Here is a 17375-nt window from a genome sequence, read left to right as displayed (position 1 = left end):
GACACTTTCATTAATGGAATTTGGATGTATGCAAAGGCCTTTCTGTAAATAAGAATATGTTCATGGATTTGTGTGTGTGTGTCTGTGTGTGTGTGTGTGTGTGTGTGTGTATTTTACTCTATTTGCTTGTTGGATTACACTTATTTATTTATGTATTTTGAACCATCTCTGCATCACTAATATAAAGCCATTGATCGAAGTGGATAAACAGTTAGATATGTTTTCAATTTAAGTTATAATTGTTTTTAGAATGCTTGCAGCTATGTTTATAAGTCATAGTGGTTTATAATTTTCTTTTTCTGTTGTGCTTACATGGGGTCTTGTTATCACAAAACAGTGGCCCCATAAGTATAATTGGGAAATGTTCTTTCAATTTCTATTCTGAAATACAAGAATAATAGCATATTTGTTTTTTGTTGTTTTTCTTTACTACGTTTTTAAAATTTTTAAATCATTTTTCTTATTTTACATGCACTTTTATATTATCACACACACACACACACATACACACACACACACACACACACACATATATACTATAAGCATCTTACAACAGGAAGAACCATGAAAAAAATCAGAAACTACATAAATGTTACATTCACAGCGTTTTGGCTATTTGTATTGGGTAACCTTGAGGAAAACATCTTTCCTATCTTGGTGCATCGAAAAATATTGAATGTAAATCCATATCTGTTAGAATTTTACTGAATTCATCTGGTTCTGCCAGATTTGATTCCCCCTATTTTTAGTGGGAGGACTTTAAGTGGAGCTTCAATTTTACTACATGTTATGGGGCAGATTTATATTTTGCATTTGTTTGTCTGTTTGTATGTTGAACAAAGGTTTTAAAGCTTACAATTACATAGGAGAGTTTATAATGGTGGGGGAAGCATAGCAACAGTACCAGCACTCCTACCTCCCTAGAGCAGAAAGCTGAGAGATCACATCTCAACTAAACACTGAAGCAAAGCTGTAACAAGAAGGGAGGCAAGGCTTTATTTAAAATCTCATACTTGTTCCAGTAATATACTCCCTCCAGATCAAGCAAGGCTGAATCTTCATCTCCAACAGTGCTACCAACTGAAGACCAAGTATTAAAATAGTGACTCTATTAAGTGTATTCTCATGCTAATTACCTCACCTTCATTTATCATAGTTCAGTTTGGCACCATATTTAGAAAGTTTGGAGAAGAGGAAGAGGAAGACAGAGATCAAGGCTGTTACATTAAAATATAGAATTATAGGGATAGACAGCAAAGAAACCCAGCATGATTTTTTAACATCTTGTCATTCAAGTCACTATGTTAGTATGTAAAAAGTAGAGACTTTAGAGACTGAGAAAAAGAAAATAACTTTTTTGCAGTGAAAAAAATTATTAGAGCCGAGCTGTGGTGGCTCATGCCTTTAACTCCAGCACTTGGAAGGCAGAGGCAGGTGGATCGGTGTGAGTTCGAGGCCAGCCTGGTCTATGAAGTGACCCCAGGACAGCCAAGGCTACACAGAGAAACCCTGTCTAAAAAAACCAAAAGAAGAAGAAAAAGAAGAAGAAGAAGAAGAAGAAGAAGAAGAAGAAGAAGAAGAAGAAGAAGGAAACACAACATGATCTGATGTATTGCGTGCAATAGTCTACACCCAAGTGATTTGCATAAAGACTGGCTTGAGGAATCTTAAGAAAACTCACACTGAGTCAGTGAGTCACAACATGCTACTGGTGGTGGTGACACATTCAAGCCTTCCCAGGCCTAGACAAAATCCAAGAACAGAGAAAGCTCTGAGGTGGGCAGAGGGTCACTTGACACCTGCTCCTGGGATCCTTTCTCCACCCTAGCCACCTGAACATTCCTGGAATATCACTCAGATTGACACTCTGTTTAAGATGTCTTAGTCTTACAAGAAGGAGAGTGGTTTGATGCCAGGGAGAAAGAGCAAGAATAAGAGCAGATGAGAAGAAAGCATGTATAGGTCAGCAACTACCTTAGGATATCTAAGTGGAAAGGGAATAGAAGGAAGAAGACACTGGGTGAAAGCAGGGAAGACACAGGAATAAAAGGTGGAACAAAGAGCCACAGATGAGGGTAAAGGGACTTAGTGGTGGCCCTCAGAATCAAATAGTTCTCGAGTTACACATATATGTGTGTGTATCACATCAATGCTTGTTGCCTGGAGATGCTAAAAAGGGCATCAGACCCCCTTGATCTGGAGTTATAGGTTGATTTTAATCCAGCATGTAAATACTGTGAACTGAAGCTAGGTCATTTGAAAGATCAATAAGTGTGTTTAAATACTAAATCGTTACTCTGGGTTCCAGAATCAATCTCTCTCTCTCTCTCTCTCTCTCTCTCTCTCTCTCTCTCTCTCTCTCTCTCTCTCTCTCTCTTTCTCTCTCTCTACACACACACACACACACACACACACACACACACTGAGTCTCAGGAGTCAAAAATGTAGAGAGGGTAGGGAGATTATTAAAAGAGAGGAATTGGTAATTCTAAGAATGTCAGAAACTACACCGAAAAAGTCTCACCAACATGGCTTCCTAAACATGACCTAAAAAAGACAGCATCAATAGACATAGTTGTGGGAAAATTTAGGAGGTCTCATACCTAGACAAAGAACTACAGGCAACTGTGGAGTACTAACATCAGGAAAAAGAATATATATATGTACAATGAAAGAAAAGAAGTTCTAAATTTGAAAGAAAACAAAGGTGTTATATGGAATGAACTGAGATGTGGAAAGAGAATAGAGAAATGTAATTGTAATACACACTCAAATACTGAAGTTAATATGACAGTAGGCTTGATTAAAAGTTATTAAAATAATAACATTTTTTTCTGGAAAAGATTCTAATTTTTATATAGTTCTAAAGTAGTAAGAGCCAACTGCCTAGCTTTTGTATAAGGAATGTAAATATTGGTATATAAATACATTAAAGTTTTGGTAATGGATCATATTAGGCTAAAATTATTGCCTCATATAATTTTGTTTAATATTTTGTCTCAGTGTAGTCTGGTTTTAAGCTCTGATGAGATGCATTAAAACTTAATTTAGATTATATGAATCTCAATCATACATTTCATATAAAACATATGAATCAATTAACCTCATTTGTTTTTGAATGTTTTTCCAAAGTGTGTTTAAAAATATAAGACAAGATGAAACCATTACATAATAAAAGTTCTCATTTCCTCTTGATTCCTTGTGTTCATGTGCATGTGTGTGTATGTGCACGAACACAAACTCACGTGTATTAGTGATAAGTGAAATTTTACTTTTGTATCTTGTTTTAAAAACTATACAAGGATTTCTTCATTAATGATACTCTTTTTGCCAGGTATATGTATGAACATCATCTAGGACCAGAATTACATAACTGGATTTAGAAGCATGTGCAGTATTTTTTAAAATATTCTACGCCATATACTTATTATTTTCATAACTATAGAGAAAGGATTTTTAAACTCCAAGGACATACAATTCTTTAAAAATGAAAATAAAACAGTGAATTTTATACTCCTCAAACTTAAATCCTATAAAGTAAGGAGATAAAATTGATTGTTTGGACTGATGTATAGCTGTCCTTATTGAATGACATTCTCCTTTGTACAGCTCTGCACTCTTTTCATAAAAGGGGGAAACATACCTCAATCCATGCTGACAGATAAAATCCTTTAATCAAGTTCTATGAAAGCATTCAAGTTCTGAATGTTTAGAAGTCTGTATCACTGTCAGGTGTTAAGAAGATACTCGGCATGAACTGCCTAGGGAGCTCCAAGCCTTTTTTTAATTAGGTGAAAGTGTAACACTGAAGCGTTAAACAGATGCACAACATGCGTCATCTAGCCACATGAAGATGAATTGAAGCATTGCTCCATATCATTCATGGGAAGCAACAGAGGACCAGTGGAGTGACTGAGTGCAACTGCAAGACAGATTTTCTAAAATAGATATGCTGCTCTTGTATGGAAGTTTCATATATGACACATTCACTTCGAAAACACACACCAAATCCTATTGTTGAATAGTTTATATTGTAAGTCCATTTGCAAGCTGATTAGTTTTCAACACCTTTCCAATAAAATAGACAAGGCCAGAAATAACGTATAGTATCAACTTGCTTTGATAGAGTGATATGTGTTCGTAAGACAATACCTTGAGGGATACATGAATATACTTATTTTACTGTCTTTTCTTGATAAATGATATTCTCTTAGGTAGTCACATTGCCTTTGTGTAATTCAAGCTGTGGCTTTCTGCTCCATTCTGTCTACCTAACTGTCAATGGCACAAGAGTAAAGTTGTAAAGTCGGCATAATATTCCCAAATCCTTTCATAGCTAACAGATTGTTTTAGTGGCCTGAGTATTTACACATCACCTACTTATCATCAGTGATATGCACAGAAGTGTGCACTCCTTCATTCTGCAGCTTTTTGCTTAGAGAGAAGGTCAACACTCAAAACTCAGTGGCAGGGGAGCAAATAAGTTCCTTAGAAATGATTATTAGCGTATGGAAAATGCACGTAAAAGTAGAGTGAGATATCATCTCAACACCTTTAGGATGAAAATTATTAAGGAAATATATATAACAAAGAGAAGCAGAGACATGTAGATCACTGTGAGTTTAAGGTGAGCCTGGACTACAAAGCAAGTCAAGGATAGCTTTCAAAGCTACACAGAGAAAAACCTATCTTTAGTGTATATATATATATATATATATATATATATATATATATATATATATATATATATAAAATGACATATGACATATGCAGGAGCCTGAGAGTGTAGATTACTGGGTGTGATGGGTTCTACCTTGAATGATACTTGCACATGCACCCGTAAATAAAAAGAAACCTTGCATTTGTTTCTAGTGTTAAAGTACATTGGTAAAAAAGAGAGTAAGTGTACAGAATGTACAAAATTTTGTCAAAGTATTAAGTTAGAAACACTATAGAACTAAGCAGTTCCTCTTCTATATATGTTAGAAAATATATATGTTTAAAAAGAAAATTAAGCCAAATTAAATGAGCAAACTTATATTTATTTGCAATAGACTGTGTATCCATAAATGGCTAAGGAAAGCAGGAAATGTTGGTATATTCATATGCAACATTAGTCTGATGACAGAGGAGGAGGGAGGGAGGGAAAGAGTGATGGAAAGAGATCCAGAGGCAGACAGATACAAAGAATGCTGGCATTTTTAAACAACATAAGTAAACCTAAAAACATTACTGTAAGTTGTACCCTTCAAACATACACATAGACATTCACAGTGTGTGCGACTAGTTATAAATGAAAATGTCAAATGGACTGAAAATGTATAAATGTTTGTCAAAGACCACTGTCTTAGTTAGGGTCACTATATCTGTGATTTAAAAAAGTAAACGAAGCCAACAAAACAAAAAAGTACCCTGACAGAAGTCAAATTGAAGAGAATATTTTTTCATCTTGCAACTCTCAGATCACAGCTCATCATTGAGGGAAGTCAGGCAGGAACTTGGACAGGAACATGGAGGAAGTGAAGCAAAGATCATCAAAGAGCACTGCTTGTTGGCATCCTCCTCCTGGTGTGCTTTATCAAAGAAAGCATCCTTCTTTTAATGGCCTCACCCACGTCAATCATTTAATCAAGAAAAGCCTCACAGTCTCAGGTTAAGATCAGTATGATAGGGGCATTTTCCCAAATGATGTTCTCTTTTCCTTAACGATTCTAATCTATGTCAAGTTGACATTAAAAACTATTCAACACAGGCACACACTGCTAATTATAATACTGTCTAATGTTCAGCATGATGTCTATAGTTAAAAATAATTTGTCAATTACCTGATATTGCTGGAAATAGTCTTTAGAGTTTTAAAAACATACAGAGAGGATAACTTTGAACAGTACTAGATTTATTAGTTAATTTATGCATGCTATTATATATATAGTATATACAAACAAAATCATTTCTGTGTTTGACTAAAATATATATAACTTCCTCTCTCAGCAGAGTAGTTTAAATTAAAAAATACTATCTGCTGACCTTATATTCATTAACCTTCATTTTGTATATGAGAAGGGAAATAAGGCAACACTTACTATTCAATCGGAAATAACTTTAATACTGTCTGTGGATCAAAATTTTACATCATAGTTCTATTTCAAGAAATTGATCACTAAAATTTTATCCTAGCATAAGCCTAATGGTTAGGAAATATTTCATAATAATCCATTGTTCTTACATATGACTTTACAATGTGCTAACTTCCGCTGACTAGGAAAAGAGAAAATTATGCTGCCTGTGTTTGTAAATGTATGGCAATTTAACTCAAATCCACTGGGGAAAAAACTCTTTATATTATTTAAAATATGTATCTTTGATATTAATCTATATCATGCCAATATTGATGGAAAACAGTAACCTCATATATTTCTTAACTAAGATATTTAGAAAAATGGGCACACTGTTGATTTACATTAATAATATTTTTCAAAGATAAATTTTAATTTTTCCTCAAGCAAAAATGAAAAGGCAGTTATCACAGCAAATTGATTTTTTTACATCTTCATAAACTTGTTTTCTATGATGTGCCTAGAAGTATGTATTAGATGTGAGAATGCTCATATCACTTTTCCAGAACTGGTCATTAATGTGTCCATTAAAAACACCCATGTGCGGGAGGAGGCCCCCCTCAGTCACAGACATGGGGAGGGAAGTAGGGGGAAGTGGGAGGGAGGGAGGAATGGGAGCATACAAGGGATGGGCTAACAATTTAGATGGAATATGAATAAATTAATAAAATATTAATAAAAAAGAACATCCATGTGCTCACTTTGTTTTATGATCTCCAGTTGTACCCATTCCTGGAAACATTGTGTTTATTCTTCATTGTGTATAGAAATGACATTTTTTACTCATTCTTCTTCTTTTTGGATCATAAGCTAATTCTATAATTTCACTATTGTGAGTAGTGCCATAGCAGAATTAATATGCAGCTGTCAATTTTGTAAGCCAACACAGAGACCTGTGGGTAAATACTCAGAAATGTTGGTTTTGGCTAGATTGGAACTTCTTGTTACCTGGTTAAACCCAAAGCCATAGAGGCCACCTCACTCTGCTTCCTAAATATGGCATTACAGGTATGTGCACCTGGCCAGGACAGATTTTAGCTTTGTTTTGCCTACACTCCTGCTTTTTAAAGAAACCTTCATCCTTATTTCTATGTAGTTCAGCATGATGTTCACACACCAATCAGAAGTTGATTAAAAGTTCCCTTTGGTCCACATTTTACCAACACCTGTTATTTGGTTTTTTCCTGGAGGAATCTCAATGTAGTTTTGATTTGTATTTATACTTCTGTAATAACTACTAGGGTTTAACATTTTCATATTTCTTAGCCTTTTATATTTCATCTTTTGAAAACTGATAATATATCTGATTAGTTTATTGGCTGGGATGTTTGATTTCTTATTTTTTTTAGATCTTTGTATATTATATTTATTCTCTCAGAAAACCAATATCATGATTTTTCTTTGTAGGTCTAAGATTTTTGTATCGATATACAAAATCTCACATTTATGAAAGTGAAAGTAACTTCTCTAGGAGACAAAAGGAGCGATGTGGCAGGAGCAAATGAGAAGAAAAGAAAGCAGGGTGTAATATGGGGGTATGTGCATGACATACAGTATAAACATGTATAGAAACTTAAAATACAAATTTTAAAGTGTAGGAAATAGTTAATGTCTTCCAAAAACAGTTAAAGTTTGAATCTGAAATTATCAGGGAAAAAAGTACAAGTTTCATTGACTATATCAAAATTTGATTTTTTATTATGCATAATATAAACATAAAAGAAGAAAGTGCCTAAGATATACTAAGAACATATATATTTAAGCAAATACTAACAGCATAACTTTCTTTATTGCACTATGTGGTTATTGTATGGGTCTTTGAGGAGAATCTGTTCATTTCTGCACTACCAGACAAGCAATAAGACTCTGGATACATACTTGGATGAACTTTTAAAAGTTGTTATTAGGGACAAGGAGAAAGTATCTTGTGCCAATTTCCATCACACTGTTCATATTTCCCTATGAAAATAGATTGATCAAAACACAGTAAGAGTGAGTAAGCCTCCCACAGGAATTGCAAAGGCACACTGATTCGTTTTCTTGAGACAAAACCAGAAAGACCCCCAAATCTATTTCATCAGTAAATCCAAAATGCATGTTAGTTATTGTTACTAAAAATACCAAGAGTAGGTTAAATTTTAATTATCATGAGAGTACCATGTCATTTGATGCTTATAAGCAATTAGGCACAGTATATGCTACACTGCTTTAAAATGATCCACAGCACACGGATCCATGGAACAAAGCCATCAGTTCCACTGAAAGTGCCCAAGAGCCTTCCCCATGGTCCCTATGTTTGCCTCTCTCTTTGACTCTAGCCTTTTCCATGGTGATGGAAAGGCTATTACAGGTATCCCAATTAAAAACAGAATTTATGTTTGAGCCAGTAATGTTTTTATATATACTTTCTAAAAATATAACTAAGGATTCTGAAAAATTACATTACATTCAGACATTCATCCAATGGCCATAGTTATTCTACAAATGATAATATTTCATCAGCATTTTTACATACTAATGTGAGCTTATTTGATACATTATATAATATAAGGATAAAACAGTATTTAAATTAATATTCTCAAAAAAGCTGAGAATACGGGGCATCTTGAGGGGAGTGCAACTTAAAGAAAGTAATTTATGGTAACATCCTAGGCTCATTCAATTGTTGTTTGCCAAGCATACTTGTGATGTGAATTTTTTAAATTGTAAATAAAGGTGATATCATTTTAAAAATATTTATTTATTCACTTTACATCTTAATTGCAGCCTTCTGTTTCTATGTCCTCCTCACAAAACCCTGCACCCATTGTTCCTTCTCCTTCTCCTCAGAGGAGGAAGAAGGCCTGCATGGGTACCAACCTTCCCTGGCACATTAAGTTGCTGTGGAACTAGGAGTATCCTCTCCCACTGAAAACAAAAAGGGCAGCCCAGTTAGAGGAATGGGATCCAAAAAGAGGCAACAGAGTCAGAGAGGGCCCCTGCCACAGTTGATGGGATGTCCACATGAAAACTAAGCTGCATATCTCCTATATAGATGAAAGGGGCTTAGGACCAGTCCATGCATACACTTTGGTCAGTAGTTTAGTCCCTCTAAGCCCCAATAGCCAAGGTTAGTTGACTCTACAGGTGTTCTTGTGAGGTACTTGACCCTTCTGGAATCATTCCCTCAATAATTCCCCCAGTTCTTCCGTAGGACTGCCTGAGCTCTGTCTAATGTTTTACTGTGATTTTCTGTATCTGTTTCGATTAGCTGCTGGGTGAAACTTAGCAGAAGAGTTATACTAGACTCCTGACCATAAGCATAGCAGAATACATTAATTGTTTCAAGGACTGGTTCTGTCCTATGGGATGGGTCTCAAGTAGGGCCAGTCTTTGCTTGGCCATTCCCTCAATCTTTGTTCAATCTTTGTTCCTGCACATCTTGTAGATGAGACAAATTTAGGTTTGGTAGGTGGGTTGGTGTCCGCATCTCTCCACTGGAAGTCCTGATTGCCTACAAAAAATGACCACTTCAGTTTCTACATCCTCTGCAGCTAGGAGTGATCCCCATACACTTCCTGAGAACTCCACTATTCCAGGTCTCTGGCAAGTCCCAGAGATGCCCCCCAGCTCCAAGTTCTGATTTCTATTTTCTCACCCAACCTTCTCTCCCCAACTCTCCCCACTACTATTCGCACCCTGTTCCTCTTTTACTCCCCTCTTCTATCCACTTCCCTCCATCCATCCACCTCCAATGCCTATATTATTCCCCTTTCTAAGTGAGATTCAAACACTCTCACTTAGACTGTCCATGTAACTTAGCTTCTTTGGTTGTGTGAGCTGTGGTATATTTATACTGCACTTTATGGCTAAAAAGTGAGTCCACACCATGGAAGTGTTTTGTGGTTTGGATCATCTCACCTGGGATGATTTTTTTTTAACCTCTCTTGATTTGCCTATAAATGTCATGATTTCCCTTTTTTTTTTTTTTAATAGCTGAAGAGTATTCTATTGTATAAATGTCCCACATTTTCTTCAACATTCTTCAGTTGAAGGACATCTAGGTTTTTGTAGTATCTGTCTATTAAGAATAAAGTAGCTATGAACATAGTTGAGCAAACATCCTTGTGGCATTGTAGAGCATCTTTAGAGTATATGCACAGGAGTGGTGTAGTTGGGTCTTGAGGTGGAGCTATTCCCAATTTTCTGAGAAAGCACCAGATTGATTTTCCCAGTGGTTGTAGAAGTTTGCACTCTTGCCAGCAGTAGAGGAGCGTTTCCCTTTCTCTATAACCTCATCAGCATGTGCTGTTACTTGAGTTTTTCATCATAGACATCCTGATTGGGTGTGAGATGGAATCTCCAGGTTGTTTTGATTTGTGATTTTCCTGATGACTAAGAACATTAAACATTTATTTAATTCATTCTCAGTCATTTGAGATTCCTCTGTTGAGACTTCTGTTTAGCTTTTTATTCCATGTTTTAATTGGGTTAATTAGTTGCTAGTGTTTAATTTATTGAGTTATTTATATATTTTGGATATAGTAATTGATTTTTTTTGAAACAAGTTTTCTCTGTGTAGCCTTGCCTGTCTTGGACTCATTTTGGAGACCAGGTTAGCCTTTAACTCACAGAGATCCGCCTGCCTCTACCTCCCCAAGTACTGTTGGTCTCATTTTTCATAGAATATTTTTACAAAAGTGAAGAAGAATAGTAGTAAACCTTGGCATAAAAAAGACTTTTTGTAAAATGTTTACAGAACATAACATTTCATTAAATCTGAATCCTATGATTATTTGCAGGCAAATTTCTGACTTTCTTTTTTTCAGACTGTGTTGCTTCCTTCTGAGTCTGTTCATTGCTTTTGGTGAACACAAAAGCAAAAGCTTCTGGGCTAGAAGGCATTGATGTCCTGTAGCCAATAAGATATACAAATATGTGATGGGAGATTTTCCCCCCACAATATAGAGCCCGGAGGAGGTTCCAAGTGGCTGATGCTCTATCAGAACTGCATGTCACAAGGCTCAGCAAACAGAAACTTTCTGTTGCCAGCACCACTTTCCTGCAGTTTTCTTGCTAGCTAGTTTTTGTTTGTAAACTGCCTATTTTTATTGAAAAAGTGTAGCTAAATATCTATGACTGCAAAGCTATTGAGAATTGACGAAGCAGGAAAAAGTGCCCTTATTTCCTGGTATCCTGAACTTTGAGCAATGTTAATGGGAGCTGTGTGAGCATAAAAGAAATGCAAGGGCAGCAGGATAGCACCCTCAGTGGCTTCTAAAGTGCAGCTAGAGCTGCGAGCTACATTATAAGTTTGTTGAGTAGATTCAGAGGCTATTTAAGGGTTGAATGCATTTACCACGCGATGTTCATTTATACCAGCTGTCTCCAATAAAGTTCTGCTACTATGAAATGAAGATTATTTTTGCTATTTAAATAGATTCTCTTTATTCAGAAGTGAGTCTTTCACTACGGCAAAATGCGTCCTTCAGGAGCCTTGCGCAGTCATATAACAAAGTAAAAAAATGTAGAAATAAATAAATAAATAAAATTTAAAATTAAAAAGGTAAGGTTATAATTGGATGTCACATGGGTTAGGTTAAAGACACTGCTGAGATACTAAAAAGTATAAAGGATCTAATCCCTTATCTAAACTTCATGGAATTTGTGTATAACCCATCTTATACACTTAAGGCAACCTCTACGTTACCTCTTATTCCAAAGATAAAATAAGATCTCTCTGCCAAATTTTATAATATACTCTCTCTCCCTTCCCCCCTCTCTCTCTCTGTATATATATATATATATATATATATATATATATACATATATTAGTGTATATATATGTGTGTGTGTATATATATATACATACATACTATAGGTGAAATAGTACAGAATACACAAAAAAAATTCCTTCAACTTATAATTGGTGGGGGCTCAATTCTATAATTACTGATGATTATTTGTACACATATTCAAAAAAGATATTCAATAAGTGGCAATGAGAATTAGGACTAGACAAGCAGAATACATCACTCCTCGAAAATCACTTGCTATTTAATTAATCTGTCGTTTCATCTTTAAGTTGTGGTGATACAAAATAACATCATAAACCTTCTTTAGCAAAGATAATAAACATAAGCAATAAAGCACTTTATAAAAGGATAAATACTTCTAGTTATCATCATCATTATTCATTACTGCAGCAATTACTGTTTTCATCTCCACCATCATCACTATCATCTTCTCCATCATCTCATCAATATCAACATCATTATTTCTATCCTCAGTACCATTATCATCAGTGTCCCTTTTCTCCTCACTGACCTCATCATTACTATCATCTCAACTACTTATTCTTTCAGATAGGATTTAAGAATACTTTAAGCCAATGGTTGCAAAAGCACTTGGTGGGAAGAACCTCCTTTATCTTTTCATACTATATAATTTATGATTAAAAATATGATGATAGTGGTTTTCTATTGGGTTTTTAACTATCATCAATGAACAAAATTATAAGTAAAGATTATAAACTAAACACAAGGATTGCCGAGACAAAGAAAGAAAAAAATCAGTATCCTCATTAATAAACCTTAGTATTCTGTTTAGAGTAAAGGTGCAGGAAAATCATGAAAGATTCCAACACATATTTACATGCAGCTCCTGTCATGCAGCTCTTCTTTGTGTACAGTGTGTTCATGAAATGCCGAGAGGATGCATTGCACTGAGACTATGCTTAATGGTCTACTCTTCGGTCACATTTTTATTGTCTGCAAGGATGTTTCCTAAGTCATGTTACAATATTCATGCTCCACACATGCCTGAGTCTAGTTTTCTTAAATCATCTCAATTTCAAACTTGATATCACAGTCAGTGATTCTTCGTCTTTCTTTAGAAAATCCAAGTATATGATCTTTCATTAGACACTTCTTCACTCATATATATATTTTCAAATCCTTTCTACCAAGAGCTTCAGGGGGGAAAAAGAAAAAGAAAAATTCCCAAGACAAGTACAGTAATCTATATATTTGTAATTTAAATTAAATAAACAGACATGTAAGCTAAAATAAACACAGCTGTGGTTACTCTAAATTTGCCACTATGCACTTCATAGATGATTTCTTTCTTTCTATCAATTCCCCATTAATGTTAGGAATTTAACCTTAAAACACAAATTATAGATTTGTACAATCAAATTATAAAAACATTGGTTCTCTAATCTTGAAAAATGACAACTCTAAATAATTTTAAATTGCTTCACTTTATTTGTTCAGTGGTATGTGGTAAAGTGTGGATGTGGATGTAGGATATATGTACATGGGCACATTCATGGAGCTTTGAGTAAAATTTGAGAGTCAGCTTTCTCCTCCTCAGACTGAACTCGGGTATTAAGGTTTAGCCATAAGTCATGTCTGTCAGCAAGTACATTTACATGCTAGGACATTTCAGCTATCCCCAGTAAATTCCTTTTAGATGACACAGGTATCCAGCATTCAGATAATAATTCTAGCATAGGTTGTGACAATTCAGCTGCCAGAACAACGCTGTAATGCAAAAGTTGGGCTTTCAGAGTAGCTGTCTCCGTGTTGTAGTGCTACTTCCCTGCTTATGTACAGCTATTCTTGGAGATGCATCTTTACATGGACAGAGTAAAGAAATAGGAAAAGTTGAAAACAGTGTAGTACAGGTGCATTATGTATAATTTATAAGCTAATAAAAGTCACCACCTCTATAATAGAATTTATTGTTAAAAGGAGAGTAATCATAATTTTACTTCTTAAATAAATCATGTATTAAACTTCATTCACTTGAGATTTTGATAAAAAGTAAATAATAAAACTCAGATAACTAATATTGGGCTAAATCTGGGATATAAGACATGTTACTTGTCTTAAGAAATTTCAATATTCTTTGTGAATCTCTGTCCTCAGAGATGTAGAATGTTCAAAATGACAAATGACAAGAAACAACTATGGGTGTTTCATTTTTTATCCAAAGAGATTTGCATTTTCACAGTAGTATATCTCCCCATTTGCCTCTTCTTACTCTTTTCACTTCTAGTAATGGTAATGTTTGGCATATGCTATGGATAACTTTGACCACATATAACTTAGTAAATTGTGATAACTATGTGCCATTATTTTCAATTTTCCTGATACATTAACAATGTATATGCAATAAATAATGTATGAATAGCTGAATAGAGGTCCCTACATCTTAAGAATAATCAGCTGATGAGTAGACACTTCCACTGTCTTGCCTTTGCAGAGATGACTTACTACACTCTTCCTAAAATGTCCCCCTCAATTTTTCTTTTTTTTAATTTTAATTTATTCTTGTTATATCTCAATGGTTATCCCATCCCTTGTGTCCTCCCATTCTTCCCTCCCTCCCCTTTTCCCATTATTCCCCTCCCCTATGACGGTTCCTGAGGGGGATTACCTCCCCCTCTATATGCTCATAGGGTATCAAGTCTCTTCTCGGTAACCTGCTGTCCTTCCTCTGAGTGCCACCAGGTCTCCCTCTCCAGGGTACATGGTCAAATGTGAGGCACCAGAGTACATGAGAAAGTCATATCCCACTCTCCACTCAAGTGTGGAGACTGTTCTGACCATTGGCTAGATCTGGGTAGGGGTTTAAAGTTTACCACCTGTATTGTCCTTGGCTGGTGCCTTAGAAGATGCTCCAGCACACAATAAGAAAATTTGCTCAACCATGTTCATAGCAACCTTATTCACAATAGCCAGATCATGGAAACAGCCTAAGTGTCCTTCAGTAGAAGAATGGATAAAGAAACTGTGGTACATATGTACTATAGAATACTACTCAGCTATTAAAAACAAGGAATTCCCAAAATTTGTGGATAAATGGATTGAGCTAGAAATGATCATAATGAGTGAGTTAACCCAGAAGCAGAAAGAATCAAATGGTATATACTCACTTATATCTGCATACTAGCCCAAGGGGCATGTCCCACGAAAGCCTTCACTTACCAGGAAACTGGGACAGAGGGGAAGGCATCCTATTGGCACTCTAAATGAGAGACGCATGGGAGAATAGCAAAATAAAAGGATCCAGAGGGTCCTAGAAATCTACAAGTAGAACAATATGATAGGCAGATTTGGGCCCAGGGGTCCCGCTCAAACTAAGGCACCAGCCAAGGACAATACAGGAGGTAAACTTTAAACCCCTTCCCAGATCTAGCCAATGGTCAGAATATTCTCCACAGTTGAGTGGAGAGTGTGATACGACTTTCTCACGTACTCTGGTGCCTCACATTTGACCATGTCCCCTAGAGGGGGAGACCTGGTGGCACTCAGAGGAAGGACAGCAAGTAGCCAAGAAGAGACTTGATACCCTATGAGAATATATAGGGGGACGTAATCCCCCTCAAGAACAGTCATAGGGGAGGGGAATAATGGGAAAAGGGGGGGGGGGGGGATGGGAGGATACAAGGGATGGGATAAACATTGAGATGTAACAAGAATAAATTAATAATAAAAAAAAAAAAACAGACTGGTGAATCAATGAAATTGAATCAAAGACCCAGAAATAAACCGACACACCTAAAGACACTTGATTTTTACAAAGAAGCCAAAAACATACAATGGAAAAATAGCATTTTCAACAAATAGTATTGGTCTAATTGGATGTCTAAGTGTGGAAACATGCAAATAGACCAATATTTATCACCCTGCATAAAACTCAAGTCCAAGTGGATGAGGGACCTTAACATTAAACCAGAAAAATTAAATCAATTAAAAGAGAAAGTGGGGAAGAGCCTTGAACTCATTGGGAAAGTAGACAACTTCCTGATGAGAAAACCAAGTGTCAGCCGATCACCCTGGGCTCTGATTCTCCCATCATGATGTTCTTCTTGTAGGTTTCGAGGACCCTCTGGGGCCTTCTATTAAGGACAATACAAGTAGGAAACATCGAACCCCTACTGTGATCTAGCCAATGGACAGGACATTCTCCACAGTTGTGTGGAGAGCATGGACTGACTTAGACATGAACTCTGGTGCCCTATATTTGACTACCTCCTCTTAGTGGGGAGGCCTGATGGCATTCAAAAAAAGAATAAACAGGCTACCAAGATGAGACTTGATAGCCTACAACCATATAGTGAGCAGGAGGTCTCCCTCAGTCATAAACCTAATGGAGGGGAATAGGGTAAAAGTGGGAGGGAGGGAGGGATGAGAGAATATAACTGATGGGATAACAATTGAGTTGTAATCTGAATAAATTAATAAAAAACAAACACATTCCAATGCAAAAAGGAAAGAAAAACAACAGTTGTCTCCTAGATTAACAGTTAACAAGTGGGACTTCTGAAAATGAAAAGGTTCTGTAAGACAAAGGACACTGTAAGAAAAATGGCAGCCTACTGACTTGGAAAGGATCTTCACCAAGCCTACATCCAATAGAGGGCTAGTATCTAATATACCTAAAGAATTCAAGAAATTAAACATCAATAAACCAAGCAATCCAATTAAAAATAGAGTACTGAGCTAAACAGAGAATTCTCAACAGAAGAATATAGAATGACGGAGAAACACTTAAAGAATGTTCAACATCCTTAGTCATCAAGGATATGTAAATCAAAACAACTCTGATATTCTATCTTACACATATCAGATGGTTAAGATTAAAAAACAACAACAAAAACAACAAAACCCAAAGACACAAACAAACAAAAATTGAAGTGATAGCACATGGTGGAAAGGATGTGGAAAAGGAACCCTCTTCCATTGCTTATGGGAGTGCAAACTTTTACAAACACTTTGGAAATCAATATGGTGCTCTCTCAGAAAAATGGTATATACCCAAAAGATGCTCTACCATTCAACATGGTCACTTGCTCAACTATGTGCATAGCAGCATTCTTCATTACAGCTGATTTCGTCATCATCATCATCATCATCATCATCATCATCATCATAATTGATTCCATAACATCTAGCAATCAACCTATGTGTCCCTCAACCTAAGAATGGATAAAGGAACAAACTGTGGTACACCTATGCAATGTAATATTATTCAGTTATTAAAACCAACAACATCTCAGGTCAGTGGTGGTAATACCATTAATCGAAGCATTTAGGAGGCAGAAGCACACAGTTATCTATAAATTTGGGGCTAGCTTAGGCTTCAAAGCTAGTCCAGGACAGCCGTGGCTACACAGAGAAACTGTCTCAAAAAACAAAAACATAACAAATTAAGGACATCATGAAATTTGTAGGCAATGAATGGATCTGGAAAAGATGGACACACATGGTA

Source organism: Acomys russatus, chromosome 2 (genome assembly GCF_903995435.1).
Source record: "Acomys russatus chromosome 2, mAcoRus1.1, whole genome shotgun sequence".
Classification (NCBI taxonomy): Eukaryota; Metazoa; Chordata; class Mammalia; order Rodentia; family Muridae; genus Acomys; species Acomys russatus.
Note: the sequence above shows the minus strand (reverse complement) of the source record.